Genomic DNA, 21,269 nt, shown 5'->3' with positions numbered 1-21,269 from the left:
TTCGAATTAGTTAATTCGAACTAAGCTAATTCGAACTAACACGTCTAGAACTAAAAACTAGTTAGAATTAGCGTTTTGCTAATTCGAACTAGCATGTCCACATTAAGTGGACCCTGAACAGGGCTTAAGGATGGCCGGAAGCAATGCCGGCAGGGCATCAGAGGAAGACTTAGAGCATGGAGATGCTGTCTCAGGCTAACCGAGGGCTGTGCTTAAAGGGTCCCGACCCCCACCCCGAACAGACAGTTCTCAGGGGTGCCCCGCTTGCAAAGCAGTCCTGGCTTGGAGTTCCCAGAGTACCCACACTGGGCACATCACAGCACTCGGCCATCAGCCCGGCTGCACTTGCCGCAGGCTGCCATCTGGGGAGAGGGGGCAATTGGGGGGCTGCAGGAGAGCTTCCACCCCCAGAAGCCCGCAGAGCCAGCCCAGTCCTCCCCATTGGGGGCTCGTACCCCATTCCTCCCTCACCTCCTTCCATTTACCCTTCCCTAGCCCCCCTTCCTGATGTACAAAATAAAGATAACGTGTCTTCCAAAATGGAATCTGTCTTTATTGAACAAAACTGGGGGAGACTGGGAAAAGGAGGTGGGAGAGGGGAAGAGAGAGGCTGGGAGAGGGGAGGGCAACTAAAATGATCAGGGGTTGGGAACAGGTCCCATATGAAGAGAGGCTAAAGAGACTGGGACTTTTCAGCTTAGAAAAGAGGAGACGGAGGGGGGACAGAATAGAGGTCTCTAAAAGCAGGAGTTGGGTGGAGAGGGTGCATACAGAAAAGTTCTTCATTAGTTCCCATAAAGAAGGACTAGAGGACACCAAAGGAAAGGAATGGGTAGCAGGCTTCAAACTAGTAACAGAAAGTTGTTCTTCACAAAGCAAAGAGTCAACCTGTGGAACTCCTTCCTGCAGGAGGCTGTGAAGGCTAGAACTAGAACAGAGTTTAAAGGGAAGTGAGATCAAGTCATGGAGGTTGGGTCCATGGAGTGGTATTAGCCAAGGGGTAGGAGTGGTGTCCCTGCCCAAAGGCTGGAGAGGGATGGCACGAGACAAATGGGTTGGTCACTGTCTTCGGTCCAGGGTCCCTAGGGTTGACCGCTGTCGGCAGACAGGCTACTGGGCTAATGGACCTTTGGTCTGACCCAGGATGGCCATTGTAAGCTCAGGGCTCAGGGTCGGGGGTCTTAGTGAACCCCCTTGATTCTCTTGCACACCTGCTCCTGGGTGGCCAGGCTGGTAGCTCTCCTGCCCTAGCCGGCCACTTTCCTGTGCCTAGTGCCAGCCTGGTCCCGGGAAGAGGGGGAGGGCTGGGGGGCATCGGGTGGCTGGCTCGAGCCGTGCCAGGTTCAGGGTCTGCTGGCTGGGTGCTGGCAGGCTTGCACCTGGCACGGGCTCCGTAGCCAGCCCGTGCCCCTTTAAGGGGTCCGGGGCCGGGAGGGGGACAGACGAGTTTCCCTGGTGGCTACCAGGGAAACCTGGGGAGGGCTAGCCTCCCACTAGTTCGAATTAAGGGGCTACACACCCCTTAATTCGAACTAGCTAGTTCGAACTAGGCTTAATCCTCGTAAAATGAGGTTTACCTAGTTCGAACTAAGCGCTCCACTAGTTCGAATTAAGTTCGAACTAGCGGAGCGCTAGTGTAGCGCCTATGAAAGTTAATTCGAACTAACGTCCGTTAGTTCGAATTAACTTTGTAGTGTAGACATACCCTTAGAGACTAACCAAAATATAGAGAATCATAAGCTTTCATGGGCAAAACCCACTTCATCAAATGAATTGGAGTGGAAATAACAGAAACCAAGGGTTATATATAAGAGCAGAAAAAGTACCTGTCAATTGTAGGACCCTTGTTAATTAGGATGTGAACATGTACTTGAGAACACGATTAACTGATTAGCCTGGGCTTATCACTTAATCCTATTGATTATATGCACTCTCCCTCCCTTGCTGCCTCTGTATCAGAGGCAGCAATACAGGGGAGGTGGGAGCTGGTACCTGTGGGGAGCCTCCTGCCTGCCTGCCTGCCTGCCCTAGAGATGCTGTCTCTGATAGAGAGGCAGCAGCACAGATGGTGGTGGGAGGTAGGAGGCGGGAGTAGATACACACAGAAAGCCAACTTTCAAACCAGCTCCCCATGTGTATCAGCTCTCGGAGAGCCGCCCGCCCCCTCTCCCACAGAGGCAGCAAGAAGGGGGGCAGGCAGGAGTCGGTGCTCAGGGGGACCTGACTTAAAAGCCAGCTCCTCATGGGCATCGATTCCATGGAACCGCCTGCCCCCTTATGCACTGCTGCCTCCATCAGAAGCAGCAGCATGTCTGGGGGCAAGGAAGGCTGTTGTAGAGCAGCCTCTGTCTGTGGCGGGCCCACGTTCGCTGCAGACTGAGGATGCTCCATGATATGCCTGCGTGGCTTCTGTCCATGGGGAGCTCGGGCCCCCCATGGACAGGGACTGCTGCTACCTTACATTGCTTCCTCTGTATCACACCGACAGACCAGCTCCCACCTGCCATCCTGAAAGTGGTGCCAGAAGTGCACTGGCTGCTGGCCCTGCCCCACGGGGAACTATTGGATAATCATGTAACCGCAAAGTTTTGATTTGGTTACACAATTATTCAGTTAATCAATATCTAACATCCTTAGTATTAATGAGGCTAATTATGTGGGCTGGATACATAGCTTTTGATGTGGGAATGCAGATGTTAATGGTAGGAGAAATTGGATTTGTAATGTGCCAACCAATTAATGTCTTTGTTTAAGGCCAGGGTAACGTTATCAAATCTGTAGATAAATTCCAGCTTTGCAGACTCTCTCTGTAATTGGTTAATGAAATTCCTTTGTAGAAGAAAAGAGAGGTTACTTACCTTGTGCAGCAGCTGATGTTCTTCGAGATGAGTGTCCCTGTGGGCACTCCACTGTAAGTGTCTTGGCACCCCTGCACTTATATTTGGAACATTTTAGCAGCACTATTCCCCCCGGGTGCCAGTGCACACACATTGCACCGCCCATGTTGTAGCAAATGTGCCAATGCATGCTCTCCATCAACCATCCCTCCAGTTCCTTCTTTACTGTGGAGAGATGTTAAAGCTCTGAAGAAAAGGGGAAGAGGGGGAGTCGTGGAGTGCCCACAGAGACACCCATCTCGAGGAACACCAGTTACTGCACAAGGGGAGTAACCTCTCTTTTCTTCTTCGAGGAGTGTCCCTGTGGGTGCCCCCTGTAGGTGACTATGGAGGTGTACCCTGAGCCTTTGGAAGAAAGGGCTTTGGACCTCATTGGTTGGCTGCTGAGAGGACTGCTGCTCCAAATGTGGTACATTATGAAGCGTAAGTGTCTATTGCATAATGTTTTGTAAGGGTATACGTGGAAGCCCATGTTGCTGCCCTGCAAATGTCCCTGATTAGCACTTCCTGAAGAAAGGCCGTAGATGCGGCCATCACTCTAGTATAGTGTGCCAGTGGGTAAGTGGATAGTGTCACTCTGTTGATGTCATAGCATTCTCTAATGCAGCTTGTTATCCATTTTGAAAGTCTCTGGATATTGCATGTCCTTTAGAGTGATCTGCTATTGAAACTAACAGTCATTGAGATGCATCAATTATTTTATTCTATCTAGATAAAAGGCAATAGCGTGTCTGGCTCATTGGTGTAAGGGTGAGACTTTTGATGGAAAACTGGTAAGTATATAGGTTCACTGAAGTGGAAGCATGAAACTATCTGTGGTAGGAATTTCAGATGTGGTCTTAGTATGACTTTGTCCTTGTGGAAGATCATAAATGGTGGGTTGGTCATGAGAGTGGCCAACTTGCTGACGCTTCTGGCCATTGTGACTGTTATTAAGAAAGCAACCTCATGGAGAGATGTGCCAAGGAGCATGTTGCCGTCGGTTCAAATGAAGGGAGGGTCAATGCATACAGGACAAAGTTGAGATTCAAGATGAAGCTACCACTTTTATTGGAGAAAAAGTATTATTGAGACCTTTTAACAAAAGACAGAACTATGTAGCACTTTAAAGACTATGACTATGAGACCTTTTAAGAATTTCTTAGTGGTTGGATGTGAAAATATAGTTTGGCTGTCCACCAGATCATGCTCACTTGTAATGGCTGACAAGTGGACCTTTATTGATGAATTAGAGAGATTTTGTCTTTTTAATGCAATAAGGTATTCTAAGACAATTGCCAGTTGTGCTGATCGAGGTTGGAGCGTTCTGTGGTTGGCCCACATGGAGAAGCTTGTGTGCTCTGCTTGCAACAGTTCAGAATTATCATGTGGATTTCCTCCAAGCAGGTAGGGTCCTGTATAATCATCCCTGGAGGAGCCATGCCATGAGATGGAGCTTGTGTGCCTCAGGATGAAGAACAGGTAAGTGAACCAGGCCTGTCTGGGCCAAGCGGGCGCTATCATGATTACTCTGGCCCTGTTATGTTTTATCTTGTGTACAACCTTTCAGAGGAGGGGAAGAGGCGGAATTGAGTACAGTAGGTTGTTAGACCACTTGTTTAACATGGCATCCTCCATGGAGTCCTTGGCCTGGCCCACCCTGGAACAATACCTGGGACGCTTGATGTTGTGTAATGTGGTGATAAGTCTATTTTGCAAAGCCCCACCTGAGGAAGATGTGTAGGGCTTACGGGTGTATCTCCCATTTGTGTTTTTGGTGAAATATGGAACTCAGTTGTTCCGTGGCAACGTTCTGTTCACCTGAGAGATATACTGCTGATATGGTGATCTGATGGAAGATGCACCACGGCCACAGTGTTGTGGCCTCGTTGCAAAGGTGATATAAGCTGGCTCTGCCCTGTCAATTTATGTAGAACATGCAAGAAGTGTTGTCTGTGTGTATTCTCTTTGCCTTGCCTTGAATTAAAGGAAGAAAATGTTCATAAGCTCTTCTTACAGCCTAGAGCTTCAGTATGTTGATGTGTAGGTTTGCCTCCTTCGGCAACCATCTTCCCTGTGTGCTGTGTCCGCAGGTGTGTACCCCCAGTCCTCCAGGGAAGCCTCCATAGTTACGTGAATGGATGGAGTTGGCTGTTGAAAGGGAACTCCTGAGCAGAGATTGTTGACCTGCAACCACCATGTGAGGGATTCCCTGACCTTGTTTGTAGGAGTCAGTCTCTTGTGTAAAGGATGTTTGTGAGGCCGAATGCATGTGTGTAGCCACGCCTGCAGGCTTCGCATGTGTAGCCTGGCGTGGGGAACGACGTATATGGCTGCAGACATATGGCCGAGGAGTTACAGGCATTGTCTGGCAGACACAGTGGGGTTGTTCATAATGGTTTTGGCTGGTGTGGCTAATGCATGGAACCTTTGCAATGGCAGTAACACCTGTGCGTGTATGCAGTCCAGAGTAGCACCTATAAACTCCAACTCCTGAGATGGGCGAGGTGACTTTTGGGTGTTTATTTGAAGCCCCAGCATTGTGAGGAGTTGGACTATGTCCGTGGTATATTGCCTGGCCTGTTGTTCTGTCAGAGCCACTATCAGGCAATTTTCTTAGATGGGCAACTGCTCTGGTGAGAATCTTGGAGAAGACTCTGGGTACTACGGTTAGGCCGAAGGGTAAGACTTGGTACAGGTAATGTTGATCTTTTAGGGCGAACCTCAGGAACTTTCTGTGAGATGGTCATGTTGCTATGTGAAAATATCTATCCGGCAGGTCCAGTTTCCTTTTTACAGTGCAGGAATTATCCTTGATAATGTTACAATGGTGAATCTTTGTTTTTTTAGGAATTTGTTCAGTCTGAGCAGGTCCAATATGGGTCTCCATCCTCCTGATTTTTTTAGTGTGAGGGAGTATGTGGAGTAGAACCCTTTTCACCTGTGATGTGATGGTACAATCTCTATTGCCCCCATCTGGAGCAATCAGTTTACCTCCTGTGGTAGCAGGGGAAAACAACAGATCACCACAGCTGTCCAGTGGTGATCTGTTGTTTTCTTTGTTGGGCCTATCATGAAGAAGCTGATGTCTGCGTACTCATCTGGCTCTGTCAATCTGTTTCTTCACTTCCTCAGGTGAGTATTAAGTGTTAAGAATGCCTGATAAAGATCTTGTATTTGTTTGTCTCTGTCTGTGGGTTTGGAGCAAATCCAGTAGTATCTCAGGGCTTGGTGGTAGACAATCGATCGCGTGATCTGTCCTGGATGGAAGCTATAGGCATGTAGGTAAAAATAACGGCCAGTAGATTTCCAGTACAGGTTGGTGTTTCTATGACCATCATTTATTTGTAGTGTGTTTAAGGAAAAGAAAAGAGATTGTAGTTTATTATCTGGAGATTATCCAAACTGGAGCTGACAATGCATGAGAAAGTACACTCTGTCAGACAGAGGTCACTCACAAGATATATACTGGAGACATCCATTTTCATTATTAATGTTAATTATTTTAGCATCAACACTATGCTGAGCAATGCACATTACAAATGAAAAAGCAGTTCCTGCCTCCAGCAGCTTAAAATTTAAAACACAGAGTGCAGACTAACACACTACCAGGACACCCAGTGAATGGGGATTAGACAGACAGATTTATCCCAATGATATTGTCCTAATTTGTTATATTTATATTTAATTATGTTTGTTGCTATGTCTCAATGATAGACTAATCTCTCTTATACTAGCTGACAAAAAACAGGACTGTGTAGCACTTTAAAGACTAACAAGATGGTTTAATAGGTGATGAGCTTTCGTGGGCCAGACCCACTTCCTCAGATCAAATAGTGGAAGAAAATTGTCACAACCATATATACCAAAGGATACAATTAAAAAAATGAACACATGTGAAAAGGACAAATCACATTGCAGAACAGAAGGCGGATGGGGGAGGGGGGGGAAGGGAGGGAGGTAAATGTCTGTAAGTTAATGATATTAGAGGTGATAATTGGGGAAGCTTACAGACATTTACCTCCCTCCCTTCCCCCCCCCCTTCATCCCCCTTCTGTTCTGAAATTTGATATGTCCTTTTCACATGTGTTCATTTTTTTAATTGTATCCTTTGGTATATATGGTTGTGACTATTTTCTTCCACTATTTGATCTGAGGAAGTGGGTCTGGCCCACGAAAGCTCATCACCTATTAAACCATCTTGTTAGTCTTTAAAGTGCTACACAGTCCTGTTTTTTGTTTCAGCTGCACCAGACTAACACGGCTACATTTCTACCACTATACTAGTTGACAGACATTGATAGACTTATCTCTCTCTCAAAGATGTGCCTATGCCTCAGGATTGGTATAAATCAGCTGTGCCCAAATTTTTCCTGTTGTGCTCCCTCACTGGCAATGGGATCTGTCTGCACGTACCCTCACCCCACAATGCACCGTTGACTCAGCAGAGTATCTTGGGCTGAAGGTGAAGCTGTGGGAGGAGTTGGGGCTAGGGTAGAGCTGGCCTGGGGGTGGAGAAGGAATGAGGGCAGAACTGGGTCGGGGTGGAGCAAGGGGGCAGAACTGGGTCGGGATGGAGTGGCGCTGTGGCTGAGATTGGAGCTGGAGTGTGGGCAGAACGGCACTCCTTTCCTTACCCTTTTATGGGGGGTGAGTTGTCCCAGGCCCTCTACGTGCCTCCCTGAACCTACCCTACGGTTTGGAGACCTCTTATCTAAATTCTTCCCAGGGGGTTAAATATACAGCTTCACAGGTGCACAGCTAGTAATGGGGGAAGCAATGGGAAAGAAACTAAAGGCCTTATGATGACTGAGGAGATGAGATAACGTAACAATAATACAGAGAACTAAAAACAATAACTGAGCACAACTGGCTGTGGGACAATAAGCAAAAACGAGATGAAATGTCCTTTGACAGCAATAACACCAAAGTCATGTAATAGCAGCAGGAGCCGCAGGTGCTTTCTGTGCCCAGGAATAGCTATTCTCACTCCTGCACGGCAGCGTCTCTCCCTAGCATCAATAAACCTCTCTCCCTGGGAGCAACAACTCCAGCATAGGGGTCTGCAGCAGGGGCTTGCTCTTGAACAACAGCGGATCATGCTGCGGGGCCCATTCTCAGGTTCCAGTGGCAATTAGTCTCTTCCGAGGGCAGCAGCAGCACAGTGCATGTGCTCAGTGCCAGTAAGGGCATTTAACGTGGTGGCTTCAAAAGCCGTTGGTGCTCCTAAGCCACTCAGATGTCTCCAAAGCCCGACGTGCCCCAGTGAGCGTCTGACTTCAAGTTACTCACCTGAATCTTGAGGTTTTAACTCCTCTTCCCAGACTGGAAACTGTGCAAGGTATTTTTCTGAGCTGGGAGCCAATAAAAGAGTGTCTGGACCAGCCTGGTCCTATCACTGGTCTGCCCTTTTACAAAAGTGAGTCATTACAACACCTTTTGAAAGAAAGAGCAAAACATGCTCATTAAGGTCTCCAGTCTCCTCTCTGTTATGCCCATTTTACACCTGTCACTTCAATGTTTAATGCATGAATTTGAGACAATGTCTATTATTTCTGTTCCTGCCACTGCCACCCATGGTTGTTGTTTTAAGACTCTGTACAGGGTGTAACACAGCACATGACTCACCACCGCGGCACCTTCCGCCAGACTCTTGGGGAATTAGTTTTCAGCTCTGGAGCACCCCCTTTTGGTTGGTGTCTCAGCTGGTATCTCACCTGCTGTTACCTTTTTTCCTCAAGCACTGTGTATTAGGACCCATGTCTCTCCCAGACTGTGGGGCCCTTCCCTCTGGATACTGCCCTGCCGCAGTGTCCCCAAACGCTGAGTCCTTCCCCTCTGGGAACCCCCAGCCCACTATGCCCCCCTAGCCTCAGTGAGCCACTGCCAGTCTTCATCTAGCCCCTTACCTCGGGCAGACTGCAGTCTGAAATGGCCACTCATCATTCGCAAGGCAGTGTGGACCTGCTGCCTCCCTGTAGCCCCAGGAGCTTCAGGCCTTGCTTCAGGCCCTGCAGCCTGGGATCTTGCCTGGCCAGAGCTTCCTCAGCCCTGCTCTAAGTCAGGAAGCCTCTAGGTTCCCTGGCAGCTAGGTCCCTCCTACTCCAAGGCTGGAACAAGAGTGAATCTGTGTCTCCTCCTCTCCAGGAGCCTTTATTTATACTGCCCTCAGCTGGGTCCTTATTGGCTCATATCTGACACAGCTGCTGGCTTCACAGCTCCACCACAACAGCCCTCTCCCAAGCCTAGGTTTTAACCTTTAAAGGACCAGTGCAGGGCAGATGACCTATCACAAGGGTCTTGGAGCCTAATAATAGATATCCAAATCTCCCACCATCTCCATATTTTGAAGATTCTTTAATAATTATTTATCATGTAAACCACACCCATATTGCTGTTATAATTGTTTATGTATCATACACAGGTTCCTTTGCTAAGAAACACTTAACAACATATTTCACACATTTTGAGTTTATGGTTTTTAGTGTATTTCCTTTTCCTCTCCAGCATGCTGTAGACCAGTGACGATGTACACTTGGTGAAGAGTGTGCTCAAATCTAGTGGGAAGGAGATAGAGAGTTGTATAAAATGATAGGCATTACAGCCAATGAGCCTTCACCGAGTGCGAAGAAGAACAAACAAAATATCATAAACAAAACTTTATACTCACTGGCTACGTCTAGACTGGCATGATTTTCCGGAACTGCTTTTAACGGAAAAGTTTTCCATTAAAAGCATTTTTGGAAAAGCGAGTCTAGATTGGCAGGGTGCTTTTCCGCAAAAGCACTTTTTGCGGAAAAGCGTCTGTGGCCAATCTAGATGCGCTTTTCCGCAAAAAAGCCCTAATCACCATTTTCGCGATCGGGGCTTTTTTGCGGAAAATAAATCTCTGCTGTCTACACTGGCCCTTTTGCCCAAAAGTTTTTTGGAAAAAAACTTTTGCCCGAACGGGAGCAGCTTAGTATTTCCGCAAAAGCAGTGACAATCTTACATGAGATCGTCAGTGCTTTTGCGGAAATTCAAGCGGCCAGTGTAGACAGCTGGCAAGTTTTTCCGGAAAAGCAATTGCTTTTCCAGAAAAAGTGGCCAGTCTAGACACAGCCACTCAGAATAACCTGTCTTTAAGGTCAAAACGTTTTCTCAGCCAAAGTACATGGACTTCATTCTATGAAGCCACCTTAGGTGACATCAGCTATCATTCTCAAGATTAATAAAAGCTTTTCAAGTAATTTTCTACATGCTGCTATGAAGCACAAACCAGAATTACCATTTAGCAGTTAGCAAAGAATTCAGGCAGCAAATAGGCTGCTGGGTATTTCTGCAGATATTTAGTAGATCGGATGCAACACGAGGGTGATGTTATTCAGTGATGTTCCATAACTTAGCTTAGTTGATCTTAATTGTCATGCCAGGAAGCATGAGGAGGGTTGAAGCAGCCAGGTGATCCCACTCTCACTCAGTAGTCATTCCAGTGCTCCAAGGATTATGAAGTGGTCAGTCATGTACCTGTGAATTCATTGCTATACTCTTCCTTGAAGTGCCCACAAAACCCAGGAGGGAGAGGTCAAAGGTGAAGTAAACCCAGTCAGTGGATTTTCAAAACTGAAGCATATAGGCCTAAAAGGAAAGGTAAATATAAATGGTTATGTGCATATAGCTTTTCTAATGTCATTGTTAACATTTATCTGTTCTGAAAATTTGGACACGTAGTTGTGTGCACAGATTCTTAGGGAGGTGTGGTCAAAGCAGGAAGGGCATCTCCCCATCGCTTTTTGAAGCCTTAAGGGCAAGCAACAAGGGGAGGAGTGGAGAGGAGTGAGCAGGGGGTGAGGTTTTGGGAGGAAGAGGTGGCAGGAAGAAGGGGCACTGTGGGGACAGAGTTTTGGGGGAGAATGGTGGTGTGGGGGCATGTTTCAGGCACCGGTGGCTCCCCCACTTTTAGGGAGCTTCCAGTGCTCCTGGATCAGAGCTGAGTGGATGCCTAGACTTGGGTTTTTGGCAGCTCCTCCATGTTGAGATTAAAATCATCTGGTGTCATTCTGGCTTTGTTTCTTGAAATCAAGTTTCCGTCTTTCTAATGGATGCTGAAATGATGCCAATGACTTTCGGTATGAAGCACCTGGTCTGTTGAAAATGTAGGAATGTGCCTCCAACTAACGGTCTTTCATTTTTAAATTCTGCCTTAAAATGATACATTTTATCATTGGGAATTCTTGCGATATCACCCCCCAAAAAACTTTGGAACAGAGCCCAAATTTCTGCTCTGGGATCAAGTACTAGAGGGAAGAAATCAACCTACGCTGATGTGCAAGCCCTGTGCAGAATAAACATATAGGAATACAGAAAATGGGTTATACATTAGGATGCTATTTGCTAGATAAGCTGAATGATTTGCTGTATATTCCCCTTTAGGTTAACCAGGCCAGCAGCTATGGAAACATTCCACTTATCAGGCTGCCTGCAGACATTCCTGCCACACAAGAGAAACTCTTCAGCATGTTTAATGGTAATCCTGCAAAGTGTGCTCTGAAGCTGGTAAATATGGGTGGGTCCATGGGGAATAAAAATGCTGTATGAGAGGGGCTGACAAAGGCAGCCTCCACCAGGGTACCCAAACACTCCCCTGGAGGACTGGGCCATGGGAAAGTTTATCTCTTTTCTGCTGAAAATTTAGAGAATAGTCAAAATCAGGCACAATGTCTATTTGAAATGCCCCATGAATTAAGTCCCCTGAGTTGCTTTCCTGTCTTTTCTCTCCTTTCCCACAGCAAGTATGGAATTCTCTTTGCCCCGTTGGTACTCAGACTGTGGTACACAGAACTGGCACTGGACTCACCCACAGACAATGGCTGAAGGTGCCTTTGTTCGTTTTTTTGTTTTTTTCTCAGATGTACATACAGTACCTGTGGGGAACTTCCTCATTCTGGCCCCATGTTGGGCTGGCAACTGGCAGCTAGGAGAAGAGCTAGGAGATGGATCCCTAAGCTCTGCTGGAGAAAGTGCCTCATAAACAGGCCAAATCTGAGTGAAAAGCAGTCTCTCCATTTCCAAGCCCGACTGTGCGTAAACTCCACAAGGAGCAATGCATGGGAAAAATGAGCTGAAGACTTTTACAATTTCAGCTGTCCTGAAGGCCCATTTCTCCAGCAACTCCATCCCTACCAGATCCCAAATAACTCTTGGTAGAAGCCCAGCGCAACAAGCCTACCGTTGTGAAGATTCTACATAGGCTTTCAAGAGGCAGAGATGGGGTATCAAGCTACAGCCTCTGAAAGGATCTGACTTTAGTTAGTGCACAAGACCAGGAGCGGCCTGAGGCCGGCTGTAGCAGCTGGTGCCCCAGGCGGAAGGCACGATCGGCGCCCCTGCCCGCACGGCCGTCAATGACCTTGATGTCATCATTGGGTGCCCGAGCCAGCAGCACCCTCGGTGACTGCCTAGTCTGCATAGGGTTACGAGCCGCCCCTGCACAAGGCAGGCCCTCATACAGGGAAAGAGGATCACTGTATGGCTCAGCACTCCTGTTAAGCCCTTTTCTACATCTCCAGCTTTTAAAGCTCCATAGTGGTAGGCGACAGCATTCACGGCTGTAAATACTCCAGTCCTCACTGTCAGCAGAGCTCTCAAGTGAACTTCATTGAGTCCCAAAGTTTTCCGTGTCCCACAGAAAGAATCTTGTTGGTGAGCTGATAGGAGGAGTTATTTTCAGTGGAGGAAAGTTTCCTTACACTGTGAGTTTCCTGCATGAATAGTTTTATGTGTTCCTAACTGAAGATATGTTGCTCTGCCAAGAGTATTTTGAATAGTCTGAACCTGAAGCTTCTGTGTCTGGAGCAGCTCTGGTTTGAATATTTGGTGTGCATTTCCAGTGCTCTGTCTTTCACGCCTAGACAGGAATGGGTAACCCATCGAGAGCAAGCTCCTGTCATCCAGGAGCCCTAGTGGGACCCAGCACCAAGTTCTGGAGTGGATGCAGGGCTAGCCCACAACATTTTGGCACCTGAGGCGGGTAAATGACACTCTCATGCCCTCTCACTTGGGCCAGAACTTTGAAAGGTCTCAGTTCTGCCTTCTTCCTGTTTTACTCCTCTCGTGGCACTGCTCTGCTACCTACCCCAATAAAGGAGAACTAACAACTTAAAATGCCTTGTTCAAAAATGTGAAGTAACACTTAACATTCAAACATCTGAACAGCAAATGTAACTTTTCTTGTCTGAATAGTAAACACTGGCATTTTTATCTATTTGAATAATCAAAGTGGCGCTTTCCATGCCTCCTTGGTTGCAAAGATTTGAACTGCTTCCTGAAGGTCCACAGTCTGGGCCAGCTCATGTTCTCTGAGATGGTTGCCAGGCCGACCAGCCTCTCCTGTGTCATTGTGAAGCACAGATGTGCTTTTCTTAACTTCAGCTTGGAGAAGCTGCGTTCTCCACCGGCAACTGTTACAGAAAGTGTTAGAAGTATGTGCAGAGCAACAAAAGCATTTGGAAAGAGGATGGTCATCTTATTTGTGCACATATATTCCAGAACAGCCTTTGGAGTTGATCCTGCTGAAATGTATCTTGAAAGGGCTTTCAGATCATCACCTAACTCACTCAAATCAATATTGCACATGTCATCATGTATCAACACTGTCTCTAGTGCCCTGAATTGCTGGTGTAAGGCTTCTTCAGGTATAGTGAGGAGTTATAGAATATCATACAACATCTCACATATACTTCTGTGTTCCTTGAGCTGCATGAAATGTTCTTCAACTGACTGTATTGCACAATCTAGTACCTGGTTAAATAATTCAAGTTTGAATTGTTGGTTGGGGTCTCTTATGGGATTATCCCGTGCCTCGTAATCAAAATGTCTTCTTCTTTGGTGATTCTTGTATTCTTGAATGGCTGGGAAAATAGCTTCAGTGTGAAGTTCCTCTGCCACTTCTGTGCACTCTTTAGAATGTTTTGAAATCCCTCAGCTGACAGGTAAGACTGTAGGCATGATTTTGCTCTGTCCAGTTGTTCCATTGCTCCAGATATATCAAGCTCAACACCTTGGAGTCTCTTGCTCACAACATCTACTTCAAACAGTATGTCATGCCAGAACACTAAGCCACACAGAAATTTGAAGTTATGTATGTTTCTGGTGATTCCATTTCCCTCTGCCACTGTTCTCCCATGAACAGTTCCTGTCATAGCATTATCCTCCATAATGGCAACTATGGCACCATCTATCTTCCCAATTTGGTATTTGATAGGCTTTATCGCCTCCACTCGACTTTCCCATCATGTGGCACTCAGTGGTTTCAGTGTCAGAGAGGATGTTCCCAGATGTTGTTTCAAAATTTGCCATCAATGAGTTGATGCAGAGAAAAATATGTAGATGCTTTGAATTACATTAAAAAATTCAGCAGCCTCACTAGAAGCTCATGCTGCATCACTGACCGTCAAGTTCAATGAATGAGAACTGCATGGGACAAAAAAAGCTTGAGGGTTTAACTCTCGGATCTGTGTCTGCACTCCTCTGTTCTTTCCTCTCACGTTGGCACCATTATCGTAGCCCTGACCTCTCATGTCAGCTATCACAATTCCTATATCTTCCAACTTTTCAAGAAGCACATTTGTCATGCCAGCTCCTGTAGTATCATCAATGCCAATAAATTCTAGAAAATGCTCTCTGACGGTCCCCATTGCAGGGACATTTTCACTAGGTTCTGTTGTTACAAAATGCACCATTAAAGTCATTTGTTCCGTATGGCTAATGTCAGGTGTGCAGTCCAGAATAACAGAGTAATATCTTGCTGACTTCAGATCTGCCACAATCTTCTGTTTGACTTTTGTTGCCAGTATCTGTATGATCTCATTTTGAATTGTTTTCCCAAGGTAGTGGTGTGTGTACATTTCTTGGGTCGTGACTCTTCTTAGATGCTCATGGAGTACAGAATCAAACTCAGCCATCAGCTCCACAATTTTAAGGAAGTTTCCATTGTTTGGCACATACAGCTGATCTGAAGTGCCACGCAGTGCTATGTTTTGGGTAGCAAGCATTCTCACAATGGCAATGAGCCTTTTCAGAACATATTGCCAGTAAAGAGACACTGATGCAATCTTCTCTTGATGCTGATCATCTATGGTGGCCTTTAACCTTAGTCTCATCTCCAGCTCTTTCCACCTATGGAGTGCTCTCTGGTGATTTGCTGCCTTCTCATGGCATGCCAGATTTTTAGCCAGATTTTTCCAGTCCTTTGTTCCTGTAGAACCCAGGGTACATCTAGACTATACCTCTCTGTCGACAGAGAGATTAGGCACGTTGAAATTGCTAATGAAGCAGGGATTTAAATTTCCCATGCTTCATTAGCATAAACATGGCCACTGCATTTTTTTGAAACGGACCCCCTCCCCCGGCAGTCTAGAGGCGGATCTGTCGAAAATAAACCCTTTTTTGACAGATCCTGTAAACCTCATTTGTTGCGGAATATTTAAATCTCTGCTTCATTAGCAATTCCAACGTGCCTAATCTGTCAGCAGAGAGGTGTATTCTAGACAAAGCCCCAGTGTGGCTGGAACATTAGACTGGAAGAGTTTGCAACAAAACCAGTATATAGCATTCTGGGTTTTTGAGTACATAAGCCATGGCCTCTCCACTTTGTCACCGTTGGGGATTTCACGCCAGTAATGTGTTGGATGGAAACTTCTATTTTCATTGTCTTTGAGGAATATGAAGTTTTTCACTTGTTGTGGCCCATGCAGTACAAGGAAGTCCCTCAGGCTACAGCTCAAGTGGGTCCATACTCCTGGATCATCTAGACCAGTGTTTCCCAATTTTATTTGACATGGAACCCTTTAAACGCAGAAAAATTTCAAGGAACCCCTACAGCCAGGGAAAAAGTTTGTCGAGCCAAAAAAAAACAAAAAACAAAAAAACAACCCACCCAAACACCTAGTAGCAGCAGCAGCTGGTCCCTTTGTAAAAGCAGAGAGACAGAGCAGGTGATGGGGAGAGAGGAATCTTGGGCTGATTGGGAGAAGCGGGACCAGCAGCTGTTGCTGCTGCTAGGTCCCTTGGTAAAGGCAGAGCGGCAGCAGGGGGGTGGAGGAGGAAGGTGTCTGAAAGGCCAGCGGGGAACCAGAGAAGGAGCCAGCGTCTTTTCATGCAGGGCTCTTCTCTATCTCTAACTGGGTGGGGGAGTGATCAGGTTCTCGCGGAACCCTTACTTTCACTTTGTGGAACCCCAGGGTGCTGCAGAGCACCATTTGGGAAACACTGATCTAGACTTAAGGAACTAAACTCTGCAGCAGCTGTTTCTTGTGCCTTCACCACACTCTTCTCTGACCTAAGAAAAAGACCCAAGAAAACCAACAATAGAACACCACTTGTCATCACCTACAACCCCCAACTTAAACCTGTCCAACACATTATCAATAAACTACAGCCTATATTGGAACAGGATACCATACTCAAAGAGGCTCTGGGAGACAGACCCATAGTCTCCTATAGACAACCACCTAACCTCAAGATGATTCTTACCAACCACCACAGGACATACCACACTAATACCAACCCTGGTACCTTCCCTTGCAACAAACCCCGTTGCCAGCTTTGTCCACATATTCATTCTGCTGATACCATTATTGGACCTAACCAAGTGAGTTATAAGATCAAGAACACATATTCCTGCGCATCCAGAAATATAATCTATGCTATCATGTGCCGAAAGTGTCCGTCTGCTATGTACATTGGACAAACATCTCAGACACTTCGCCAAAGGATTAATGCCCACAAAACAGATATCAGACAAGAGCACAAAGAGAAAACAGTTTCTTGCCATTTTAACCAGAAAGGACACTCTCTCAATGACTTAACCACCTGCATCTGCTACAAAAACCTTTTACATCTGCACTTGAAAGGGAATCCTCTGAACTGTCATTCATGTTAAAATTTGACACTTTCCAAAAAGGACTCAACAAACATTTGAACTATCTCACCCATTACCAAGATAGTTTCCCCAATTATCACCTCTAATACCATTAACTCACAAACATCCCACTCTCCCTACCTCTAATATCATCAATTCACAGACACTTACCTTCCTTCCTCCCCCCCCCCCCCCCCCATCACCCTCCTGTTCTGCAATGTGATTTGTCCTTTTCATATTTGTTCATTTTTTTAAATTGTATCCTTTGGTATATATGGTTGTGACTACTTTCTTCCACTATTTGATCTGAGGAAGTGGGTCTGGCCCACGAAAGCTCATCATCTAATAAACCATCTTGTTAGTCTTTAAAGTGCTACATTGTCCTGCATTTTGCTTCAGCTACCCCAGACTAACACGGCTACATCTCTATCACTTCTCTGACCTACACTTTTCTTCAGGAATGTGCATGGTTACATCCATTTTAGATTGCGATATGGATGCTGTAGTAGCTGCCAGGTCACCTGCACTCTGACTGACTGGAAGATCAGGCATCTCCTCACCACTCACATCCTCACCGGGGCCAGAAGGCTCACTGGGAACATTTGTGTTTATGTATCTCAGGAGAGCTCCTTTCTGCTTACATAGAAAAGCTTCCTTTGCTTGCTTACTTTCTCTGAATGCTGCCCCAGAGGGGTGTTTTCTTCTTTCACTCATGACTGCTGTTCTGTGCCAGCTATTGTGGCTCTCAACACTCAATTGAAGGGGACAAATAAGCAGGCTGGTAGCAGGGCCTGAGTGAGGGAAGATATCAGGTCTTAAGGGCCTAACTGTCTCCTGCTACTTCAGTTGACTGCCTAATCTCCTCAAGTGGGTTCAGGGAAGCTGCAGGAAACAGGAAGCTCCCTGAGAAGCTGGTGTTAATCAGTACAGGCTCCTGGGGGTGCTAGACAGGTGCATAAGGGGCTCCTCCTCCTCTCTCTCCCTGCAGCTCTTGCTGCTTTCTGTTCTCTCTCACCTTTTTGCCTGCCTGCCTGTTATGTCTCTTGTGCCCTCCTTCCTCCAGCACAGCACTTCACCATCTCTGTGCATCTAGAGCAGAGAATACATATGTACCAGCAGAAGACACAATTTTCTACACTCTGGGTCCTCCACACAGTGGTGCCCCCCCACAGTCTGGCACCTGAGGCAGCCACCTCAGTTCGCCTCATGGTAAGGCCAGCCCTGAGAGTATGGAGCTATTTTGTAAAGAGAGGTGGAAGATGGCTCTTTCTTATATAGTAATAGATAATTTCTCTCACTTCTCTATTTCTCAACAACTGCAACTAGGATAAAATGTTAAAAAAACACCAAAGTGACTTATGAGCCTAAGTCCCATTTACAAAAGTAGCTTAGGCATATATTGTATTGCAATAGCACGTAGGAGCCCAAGATGCATTGTGTTAGGTGATGTAGAAACCCAGAAGAAAGAGGCAGTCCCTGCCTGCAAGAGTTTATATCTAAGTAGTCTTCATTGAAAGTGAATGAGATTTAAGCTCTCAAATCATTAAGACTATGTCTAGACTGCAAGCCTCTTTCGAAAGAGGCTTTTTCGAAAGATACTTTTGAAAAAGCCTCTTTTGAAAAAGAGCATCTAGACTGCAAGCGGAACTTTCGAAAAAGCAAGCCGCTTTTTTGAAAGGCAGTCTGGATGCTCTCTTTTGAAAAACCCCTGTTTGCATTCAAGAATGCCTTTTTTCGAAAGAGCACTTTCGAAAAAAGGCGTTCTTCCTTGTAAAATGAGGTTTACCACCGTCGAAAGAAAAGCCGCGTTCTTTCGATTTAATTTCGAAAGAACGCGGCTGCAGTCTAGACACAGGTTACTTTTTCGGAAAAAAACCCTGAGTCTGGACACAGCCTTAGAGCCAGATTTTTAAAAGGGGATTTAAGTACCTAACTCATTGAAATCAGTAGGACTTAGATGTTTAAATACCTTTACAAATCTAGCCCTAAGGCACTTCTGAATATTTTATCTCCTGTATTTTTTTAAAATATATTTCACATACTGCAATTCTGGTGCAGTTTTACTGCAGAGGACCATTTCACACTGTGAAGGTTTTTCTGAACACAGCCGTGTTTATCTTAATCAGTGCTCAAATATTCATTAAAGACAGCATTCTGCTTTGTATTATGCAAAGAAATTTTGTACCATGCATGGACTGCATTTGTATCTGACATATGATGTATAAAGCGTTTACTATCCGGGCATTGCCACTGCTTTTTTTTTCAAAAAGAATCTGGGGTGATTTCCCTAAGTCAGACTCTGTATTTGATAAAAATGTAACTTCTAATGAAACGAGCTCTCTGGATAAGTGATGTTCAGAGTTACTCGTGGCAACAGACATTTCTGGTTCTTTCTAAAATTCTTCACCCATCATTGTGGATATGTTAACCATAAAACATAAAAAGTTAGTTATCCAGGAAGGGTTGTAGTAAGTGTTGCAATTATAGCCCATCCCTTTATTGATATTTTTTGTAATAAGGGCACCTACTAATGGGGTCCTACGATAGAACTTCATATCAGAAATCAACAGCCCTAAGGAATTATGCATTTTGACATGCCACTTTGAGGAGATATAATTCTGCTAGTACTGAATTCATTAAAATTAATGAAAACTATGAGGCCAAATCCATTGTGAAAATCTGTCTAGAAAAAATTGATGGCAGGCAAAGGCAGGGCTAAGATCTTCTCCTTAACCTTGCCCCAGTTTCATAATAATGTCATGACATTTCTTTGAACCCCTTAGATCACAAATGCTTTGTCTGCATTGTCCTAGAGTTGTTTATCTTTCTTTGGTTCTGCTCTTAGAGCTGTCAAAGGATTAAAAATTAATCACAATGAATAAAGAAATTAAAAATTAATCACAATTAATCGCACTGTTGAACAATAGCAGAATACCATTTTTCTTAATATTTTTGGTGGTGTCCTATATTTTCAGATATATTTATTTCAGTTACAACAGTGCACACTGCTCATTTGATTATTTTTTACAAATATTTGCTCTGTAAAAATCAAATTGAAATAGTATTTTTCAAAAGTGGCGAGGAGTCCTGTGGCACCTTATAGACTAACTGAAGTGTAGAAGCATAAGCTTTCGTGGGAAAAGACCCACTTCGTCAGATGCATGCCACAGGACTCCTCGCCGCTTTTGCAGATTCAGACTAACACGGCTACCCCTCTGATAGTATTTTTCAGTTCACCTAATACAAGTACATTAGTGAAATCTCCTTATCGTAAAAGTTGAACTTACCAATGTAGAAATATGTTTTTAAAAAACTGCATTCAAAAATAAAGCAATCTAAAACTTTAGTGCCTACAAGTCCTCTCGGTTCTACTTCTTGCTTACATTTGCTGCCTGCTTCTTGTTTACAATATCACCTGGAAAAAGAAAAGGTGTTCAGGTGGCACTGTTTTAGCCACCATTGCAAGACATATATGTGCCAAATGTACTGAAGATTCATATGTCCCTTCATGCTTCAACCACCATTCCAGAGCACAGGTGTCCCTGATTATGACCAGATCTGTTCGACAACAATCCAAAGCAGTGAAGACTGATGCATGTTCATTTTCATCATCTGAGTCAGATGCCACCAGCAGAAGATTGATTTTCTTTTTTGGTGGTTCAGGTTTCCTTATCAGAATGCTGATCTTTAAGACTTCTGAAACCATGCTCCACTCCTCATCCCTATCAGATTTTGGAAGGCATCATCAGCATGAAGCATGCATGTCCTTTGCAATGGTGGCCAAAGCATGAAGGGGCACACAAATGTTTAGCATATCTGGCATGTAAATACCTTGCAATGCTGGCTACAAAATTGCTAAGCAGATGCCTTTCTCCCTTTCAGGTGACATTGTAAATAAGAAACTCCCATAAATATAAATTAATGTGTTTGTCTTAGCAATTGGCTGAACAAGAAGTAGGATTGAGTAGACTTGTAAGCCCATTGCTTCTTGTCCTGGGAGGCAGGGCCGCAATCGGCGCTGGGAGCCTGTGATTGTGCAGAAGCCTGGTAAAGGTGGGGAGTGGCTGGGGGGAGTGGCTGGGACTCCCCCCGCCCCCACCAGGCTTCTGCGCAATCACAGGCTCCTATCGGCAATCATGGCCCCGCCTTCCAGCCACTCTCCCCGCCCACTCCAGGCTTCTGTCCAGTGCGCAGGCGGAAAAATCAGAGAATACTAGACATTGCACATGTCCGATATTCTCTGATTTTTTTACTGGACAAAGAGCGCAAATATCAGCCTGTCCGGTAGAATACTGGACACCTGGCAACCCTAGACTAACTAAGGAGTAAGTGAAACAAAATACAGGACTATGTAGCACTTTAAAGACTAACAAGATGGTTTAATAGATGATGAGCTTTCGTGGGCCAGATCCATCGTCTTGTTAAACCATCTTGTTAGTCTTTAAAGTGCTACATAGTCCTGTATTTTGTTTCAGCTACACCAGACTAACACG

General features: G+C 45.4%; 1 long non-coding RNA gene across 1 annotated transcript in view; it reads right to left on the bottom strand.

The window, feature by feature from the left end:
* LOC106732956 (uncharacterized) overlaps positions 1-21,269 on the bottom strand; it is a 75,127-nt gene that overhangs the window by 13,033 nt on the left and 40,825 nt on the right. The window contains exon 2 of the long non-coding RNA XR_012896052.2: positions 10,383-10,493. This is a non-coding gene — a long non-coding RNA (uncharacterized LOC106732956). The remainder of the gene's footprint in view (positions 1-10,382; positions 10,494-21,269) is intronic.

Source organism: Pelodiscus sinensis, chromosome 15 (assembly GCF_052426305.1).
Source record: "Pelodiscus sinensis isolate ZL-2025 chromosome 15, ASM5242630v1, whole genome shotgun sequence".
Lineage (NCBI taxonomy): Eukaryota > Metazoa > Chordata > Testudines > Trionychidae > Pelodiscus > Pelodiscus sinensis.
The sequence above is the reverse complement of the archived record's forward strand: the minus strand, read 5'-3'. Positions and strand labels throughout refer to the sequence as shown.